Genomic DNA, 7,547 nt, shown 5'->3' on the forward strand with positions numbered 1-7,547 from the left:
TGCATCATGATTGGCCGAGCCTGGGCTTAATCCATCTAATGGGAAGAGCAGAGTTCAGTGTCAACACGGTTGGGAATCCAGTGAATGCTGCAGTAATTCAGTGTAAATATTGGGACTTGAATCTTCTGTCTGATGTAAAATAAGGTGTTAACAGTGAAGGGGGAACGTGGGTTCGGATCTTTCTATGCAGTCTATTGTGTTTAGAGCCGACAGCCTTCATTTTCCTTGATTTTTATAATGTTGGTTAATTTGTGAAACCTGTAGCAACCAGAAGAATGATTTTTTTTCCCTGCGGCCACATTGACACAAAAATATATCTTTTTTTTTTTTTAAATATATTCATATATCCACACCAGGCTGTAAAAAGTGAGCTGTGTGCACACTGGTGTGTGTCTGTACCAAGCCAAAGACACAGAGGACAAAAGTTCAGCACTGCAGTAAAAGTGGCCAATTACTGTACATGTCTGGACATGCTGTGTATCAATTCCAGGAAGTTCACTGTCTGCTTTGCACATGTTACTTTGAATGCTACATGTAATCCAATTTCTTCATACAGTCAATGTGACAAGTTCAGTATTTTTTCTTGCACTTATTCCCCCAGGTAAGCATCTTTGTCACAGTACTTTAAGTATTGTTCATGATGTTCTGTGTAGCAGTAGGAGTTTAATGCACATGTTACCAATCACTGTAAAATATTCTCATTTCTATCGTTAATGTTTTTTATAACTTGTATTTATTTGTTGCCATCAAATCTAGCTGTGAGGGCACTGCGACCCGACCTTTGCTTCCTGGAGCTTTGGTGCTGTCGCCATCTGCTGGTCCGAAGTTTGATTAGCAGCTCCAATCATTTAAAAAAAATGCTTGGATTTTATTCTCTGGAGCTTGAAAAAGGCGACTGGACTTCTTTTTTGTTTCTTGAAGACGTTTCACCTCTCATCCGAAAGGCTTCTTCAGTTCTCAACCAAATGGTGGAGAGACCCAGGTATTTAAACCCCTGTGGGCGTAGTCCCCTGGAGGTGATGATGATGATTTTTTGATAAGTTGGTTTCAACTGAAACCACTGATTAAATATGACCCACGCCCCCTTCACACCTGGGCACATGTGTTCAAGCACATGATCAATAGAGGGTCATAACCACCTCCAGGGGACTACGCCCACAGGGGTTTAAATACCTGGGTCTCTCCACCATTTGGTTGAGAACTGAAGAAGCCTTTCGGATGAGAGGTGAAACGTCTTCAAGAAACAAAAAAGAAGTCCAGTCGCCTTTTTCAAGCTCCAGAGACTACTATGACCTGGATAACTGAGAATCTACACAGACAGCTTGGATTTTATGTACACTATATACAATGAATATGATCATATTCAACAATAAAATTTACATTATTATGCTGGAAAATGGCCATCAGCATTATCTTGTAATACTTAACATATAACTGATTGACTGTGACTTTTAACCAGGTTAGGAGACAGCTGGGGAAACTACACCAGGGCAAAGTTGTAGAACCTGTGCTAGCCAGCTCTCTGGGATCACATTTATAACTTGAATCTGAAGCAGGAGGTGTTGGAGAGACAAATTATGGCCCACCTGAGACTGCAGGTGAAAACATCTCTTGTCCCTCTGCAGTTTGCGCACAGACCAAATCTGGGAGTGGAAGATTCAGTTATCTACATGCTGCAGAGGGTCTTACAGCTAGATTTCAATAGTTCAAGTGCATTTAACACAATCCAGGCACTGCTACTGAGAGAGAAGCTACAGGAAATGTCAGTAAACACATCCACCATCTCATAGATTACTGATTACCTGACATCACTTATTATTATTATTATTATTATTATTATTATTATTATTATTATTATTATTATTATTATTATTATTATTATTATTATTATTATCTTCATCATAATCATCACACTATAATAATCATAGCATATGTATGTTTGCTAGTAATAATAATAATTGTTATGGTCACAGTAAATTTTAAAGTAAATGTTTGGCAACCTTGCTGCCAATACTTAAAAAGATTTTTATCTTATACTGTAGCATTATTACAGCATTACACATTTATACCAAAGGAGATCCATGTAAAAATTGATCATTTTTCCTTCTTATTCTACCATTTTCAACTGAGTATTCCATTTAATGCAATACAATATTCAGTTCAATTCAATTTAATTTTACCTCAAGGTGCTTTATATTGTAAAGACCCTACAATAATAGAGAGAAAACCCCAACAATCAGATGACCCCCCTATGAGCGGGGGCAACAATGATAAAGAAAAACTCCCTTTTAATAGGAAGAAACGTCCGGCAAAATCAGGCTCTAGGAGGGGCAGCATCTGCCACGACCGGTTGGGAGTGAGGGATGGGGAAACAGGACAAAAGACACACTGTCAAAGTGTGCCAGTATGAATGTAAGTGTGAATGACTGTCTGTCTCTCTGTGTTTGCCCTGCAACAGACTGGCGACATGTCCAGGGTGTACCTTCCTCTTGCCCTATGGCAGCTGGGATAGGCTCCAGTGCGCTCTTTGCATTATGGGAAGCCTCCCAGAAGCCTGAGTCTATTGCAGCATAAATAAGGGCGGGTCCAGAGTGACCTGATCCAAACATGGAAATTTTCAACCTACAGAGGGCTAAATTCAAAGACATCCTGAAAATCAGAGTGAAAAAAACAATGCAGCAGGCTACTTTATTTTGCCAAAATTGAATTGCAGCAACTCAAAATGGAACTCAGTAGTTTGTGTGCCTGGTGGTATCAATTCTTTCATCCTCCAGGAAATGCCTGCATGCTCTTGCTACATGAATCCAGGCATTGTCATGTACCAGGAGCAAGCCAGGACCCACTGCACCAGCATGAGGTCTGACAGTGGGTCCAAGGATTTCATCCTGATACCTAATGGCAGTCAGGGTGCCTGTAGAAGCCTGTGCATTCCTTCATGGATATGCCTCCCAGACCATCACTGACCCACCACCAAACATTACAGGCAGCACAACATGGCTTCTCTAGACCCTTTCACATCTGTCACATCTGCTCAGGGTAAACCTGCTCTATGAAAAACCTGAAGCCTGTTTCTGATTGTCTGGTCAATGGAGGTCATTCTGTAGGGATTTGGCAGCTCATTCTGTTCTTCTTTGTACAAAGGAGAAGATACCTGTCCTGCTGATGGTTTAAGGGCCTTCTGCGGTCCTGTCCAGCTGTCCTAGAGTAACTGCCTGTTTCCTGGAATCTCCTCCATGCTCTTGAGACTGTGCTGGAGACACAGCAAACCTTCTGGCAATGGCACATATTGATGTGTCATCCTGGAGGAGTTGGACTACCTGTGCATCCTCAGAAGGGTCCAAGTAGCACCTCATGCAAACAGTAGTGACACTGACCCTAGCCAAATGCAAAACTAGTGAAAAAACAGTCAGAAAAGATGACAAGGGAAAATTTTCCAGTGACCTCAACCTGTGAAACCATTCCTGTTTGGGGGATGGTCTCATTGTTGCCCCTCTAGTGCACCTTTTGTTAATTTCTTTAACACCAAAGCAGCTGAAACTGATTAACAACCCCCTCTGCTACTTAACTGACTAGATCAATATCACAGAAGTTTAACTTATTAAAAAGTGTTCCTTTACTTGTGTTTCGAGTAGTCTATAACATGAAAAGCATTGGTCCCAGGACAGAACCCTGCAGAACTCCATGACTAACTTTTGTGTGTGAATGGGATTCCAATTTACGTGCACAAATTGGAATCTATCAGATAAGTATGATTCAAAACACTGCAGCACAGTTTCTTTAATACCAATAGTGTGTTCTTAACTCTATAATAAAATATTGTGGTCTATGGTATTGAATGCTGCACTGAAGTCTAGCAATACAAGCAGAGAGCACTACAACGGTGATAGATTTTGTTGTTCTTGTTCTTAAGTACTCTTAAAATAAAAAATAAGAGTTGATTTATTCTATTCTATTCCACAGTATTACATCGTCATCCTTTTGCGCTCTCTATATAATGTCTCATAATAAAAATGTAAGTAAATGATTGTAATAACGAATGAATATACTTACATTATTCTTTTTTAAATAATATTAGTTTTGTTCTACATCAGTATGCACACTGTATATTACAAGTTTTTTTGTTTGTTTTTTTTTTGTATATTCGTCCATCCCATAATATGCTGGTGTGGCGCGTCCCACAGAAGCTATCTCTTTAAGAGACCTGCGCGTTAAAACCTGCAGTATGAAACGGTACAGAAGTGTTCACGCCTGTTAGAGACCACATCTCAGAGCTGTTAACATTTAAACCGCCCTCTCTGGAGTGTTCGTGCGGTCGTTTAAAAAAAGAACTGGTGCCCTCCTCTGCGGTGCAGCAGGCGGTGCAGGGATGCTGCACTGATGATGCTGCCTTTCCTGATGTGAGTACACTTCTCTCCAATGCGGCAATAAGATGTGGTCTGCTGGGGCGCCAGTGCACTAGGCTGGCTCAAATTTAATGCATGTATATTATTACAACATAGAAGTGGGATTGCATGGTGTTGGGGGTGATCTTTGTTATAGCCCCGAATACCCCTAAATCGCAGTACCTGGGTAAGTTTAAAGTATTTTTTGACGTATTTTTGGCGTTTAGTAGACAGACTGCGTGTCCTCAGCTAACCCAGCACGATCCAGTTGAGAGCAAGGTTATATTTGAAAGTGTTGGGAGTCCTTGACTTTCAAGCGATGATGTCACGTTTCTACGTAAATCTGCTCAAAAGTGTTGCACCACACAGCGATATCTCCCAAACATAGAGCTGATTATAGAGGTTATATGATCCTTGCCAAAGACACCAGGATGAGAACAGCCTCTATAAATACGGAGCACCCAGAGAGCAGCTGACGTAAATTATTTCACTGAGTAATGCACTGTGAAGTAAAATCTAAAGGATTTTAATTTGATGGCAACAGGCCCATGTCTCCCCTAGTGTTTCTCCTCTACAAAGTTGATGTGCGCATCTTTGCACTGCAGTGTGCTGGCTTCTGAGCGCTCTGGTGCCGAGACTACAACTCCCAGAAAGCAGCAGCCTAAGTCGCTTAGTGCTGGTCAAAGCAACGCAAACACGACAAGTGTTCACATTTGTAAGGACGCATGCCACTTCTAGCACACTTCACTTTTGAATGTATGTGTTGGTGATAAAATTATGTGTAATTTTTTTTTTCTTTTTTAGATTAGTCTGTTTGCAGTCAAATAAAATTGGGCACCAAACGTGGACGAATTAAAAAGGAAGAGTCCAGATGGTGCCACCAGATTTAATTGTGGTGAAGATCAATAGATGTAGCTTAATATATAAACCAATTACATTGTTAATTTAAGTAAATCAATTAAAAAAATTTCAAAAGAAGTTACATTTATATAAGGGAGGAATAAGCGTCCCCTTTCTTTAAATAAACAGTAAACAATAAACTTTAAAGAGGCTTCTAAATTTTATTTTTCATATGTTCATATATAAGCTTGTTATCCTTCATCTCACGTTTCAGTTTTGTTCTTCTTCAAATTAATTTCCATTTTGTGGGAAACTGCTTTGACCTCAAATATGTGAAATGGTGTCCCCTAAATAATATATTACCCTCCTGACAGGGCAGCAAGAGAGGCTCTGATTGGCCATCTGGAAGAATTTATAAATGCAGATTATTTTCTTATTATCTTAAATTTCTTCAAATTAATGCTGAGGATGCCTTGTGTCATCCTCATCATCTATTTATGTATATAAAAAGGGGGGAAAAAACAACTGTTTGATACAACATTTGACACCGTTTTATTCTACAGTAATCCGCTCCCACGTGTTTGAACTGACTCTTCAGTGAACCCATTTATTTAGTCTCTAATTATGTTTTTAATACACAATCAAAACCTCGGATTTCCTCAGCGGCCAGTCGCTAACTTACCATTGTCAGCAGGTTACTTCCGGAGCACTGGACCAGTAGGAAAGGACGGAGCGACTCTTGATTCTTCATAGTCTTTGCTGACCGCGTGACCTTAATTGATATTCAGATGAACTGGGGCACACTAGTGTGCAGATTAACCGTGCTAAAATATAGCTACTAGTGCAGCCAGTTAAAGTATACAAAAATTAATACAGAGGAAAAATCCTGTTAGGAGACTGATTCCGCTAATACGCTTCTACGCATGCGTCAACAAAAAAAAATGGTCTTCGCAGTTCTGTATCAACCTTACAAGAGTAAAAGAAGCTTATAAAAATAAACTTACGCTTTCAGAACAAAGTATTTATTAAAATATCTCAGTGAACTGCCATGACAGGCACTCGGGAGAAAAACAAATAAAATTGAGATTGTTTAGTCTCCCTGACGGGATTTCAGATAACGCGACAGTAACCGGGAGGGAACCCTCTTGCTTAGCATCCCACCGTTTTGCTCTCACGCTCAGTGTAATTCATTATTATTAGAACATCGCCTTTGAAGGAGTCGGTATGTTGTTGGAGGGAACTAACAGTGTCACTTGCTATTGTTGTTGTGACTGTTTCCAGGAGTACTGAGTGCCGTGAAATGTGTCAGCTTTTTGAGAGGACTGTTATCAGCGCGGCCCGGACGCGTACCGGTGAGTGAGTGCGGTTTGTTGGGATAACACTCCTAAAGAGGCTCAGCAAAAACACCCTACACCGGCGCTGTACGGCTGCAAGGAAAGCTCTCAGACAGCTTCACAACAAAATATAAATGCTGTATATATGTAATATATCACCGAGGAGGGACTGGCATACATTTATCCCACTGTTAACCGGCAGGTGAAGGAAAATAACGGTTTTCTTGTTTCACGACAGCCGTTTTCCGGATGGAGTATCCCTGCGCGCAGTGGAGGAGATAGTCCAATGAATGTGCGTGTGCTGGGACACAAAGCGGCAGCGACATGGCAAACTGTCCAGACCCCTGGTAAGTTTATTGTGTGTTGTCAAATGCTCCCAGCAACACGTAACATACTGAATATTTGCAGCCTCCTTGCTGGTTGAGGTGTTCGGGCTCCTCACTGACCGACATAGCAGTCAATGCAGGAATAAAAAAAAAAAAAATTCTGGTTCCCTCTGATGGATGGGTCATATACTTTTTAGCAAAATGGTTTTATTGCTCTTGTTAAGTTTAATAAGGACTGTAGTGCTTTTTAACCATTCTCTGCTGGATCAGGATCTGCCACACCCACCCAGTTCCACCTGAGGTGCACCACAAAGGTCCTGTGGCCTCCTGCAGAATAAGGTGGAATATATTGTTTTATTCATGTTAACAGGCTAACTTAAGGTTTACCTTATTCAACTGCAACATCCATGTCGTTTCCATAAATAGTAGCATATTTTTAGAGTGAGGTATTGAGTGTAATGCTCACGGAAGAAGTGGCCAGGAAGGTTTTCTTTTGTCAGGAAACAGCACAGCTGTTGAAGACTTTCAGAGATCAGTGATCTTGGGTCGGACTGCAGTGAAGGGTTCACGTTTAAGGATATTAGCTTCATGTGAAGGTGCAATTACTGTTCTTGATAACATATCGTTGAACTTTATAAAGACATAAAATGGCATTGCTAGATGGA

The sequence above is a fragment of the Archocentrus centrarchus genome, chromosome 13 (genome assembly GCF_007364275.1).
Source record: "Archocentrus centrarchus isolate MPI-CPG fArcCen1 chromosome 13, fArcCen1, whole genome shotgun sequence".
In the NCBI taxonomy this organism is placed as follows: domain Eukaryota; kingdom Metazoa; phylum Chordata; class Actinopteri; order Cichliformes; family Cichlidae; genus Archocentrus; species Archocentrus centrarchus.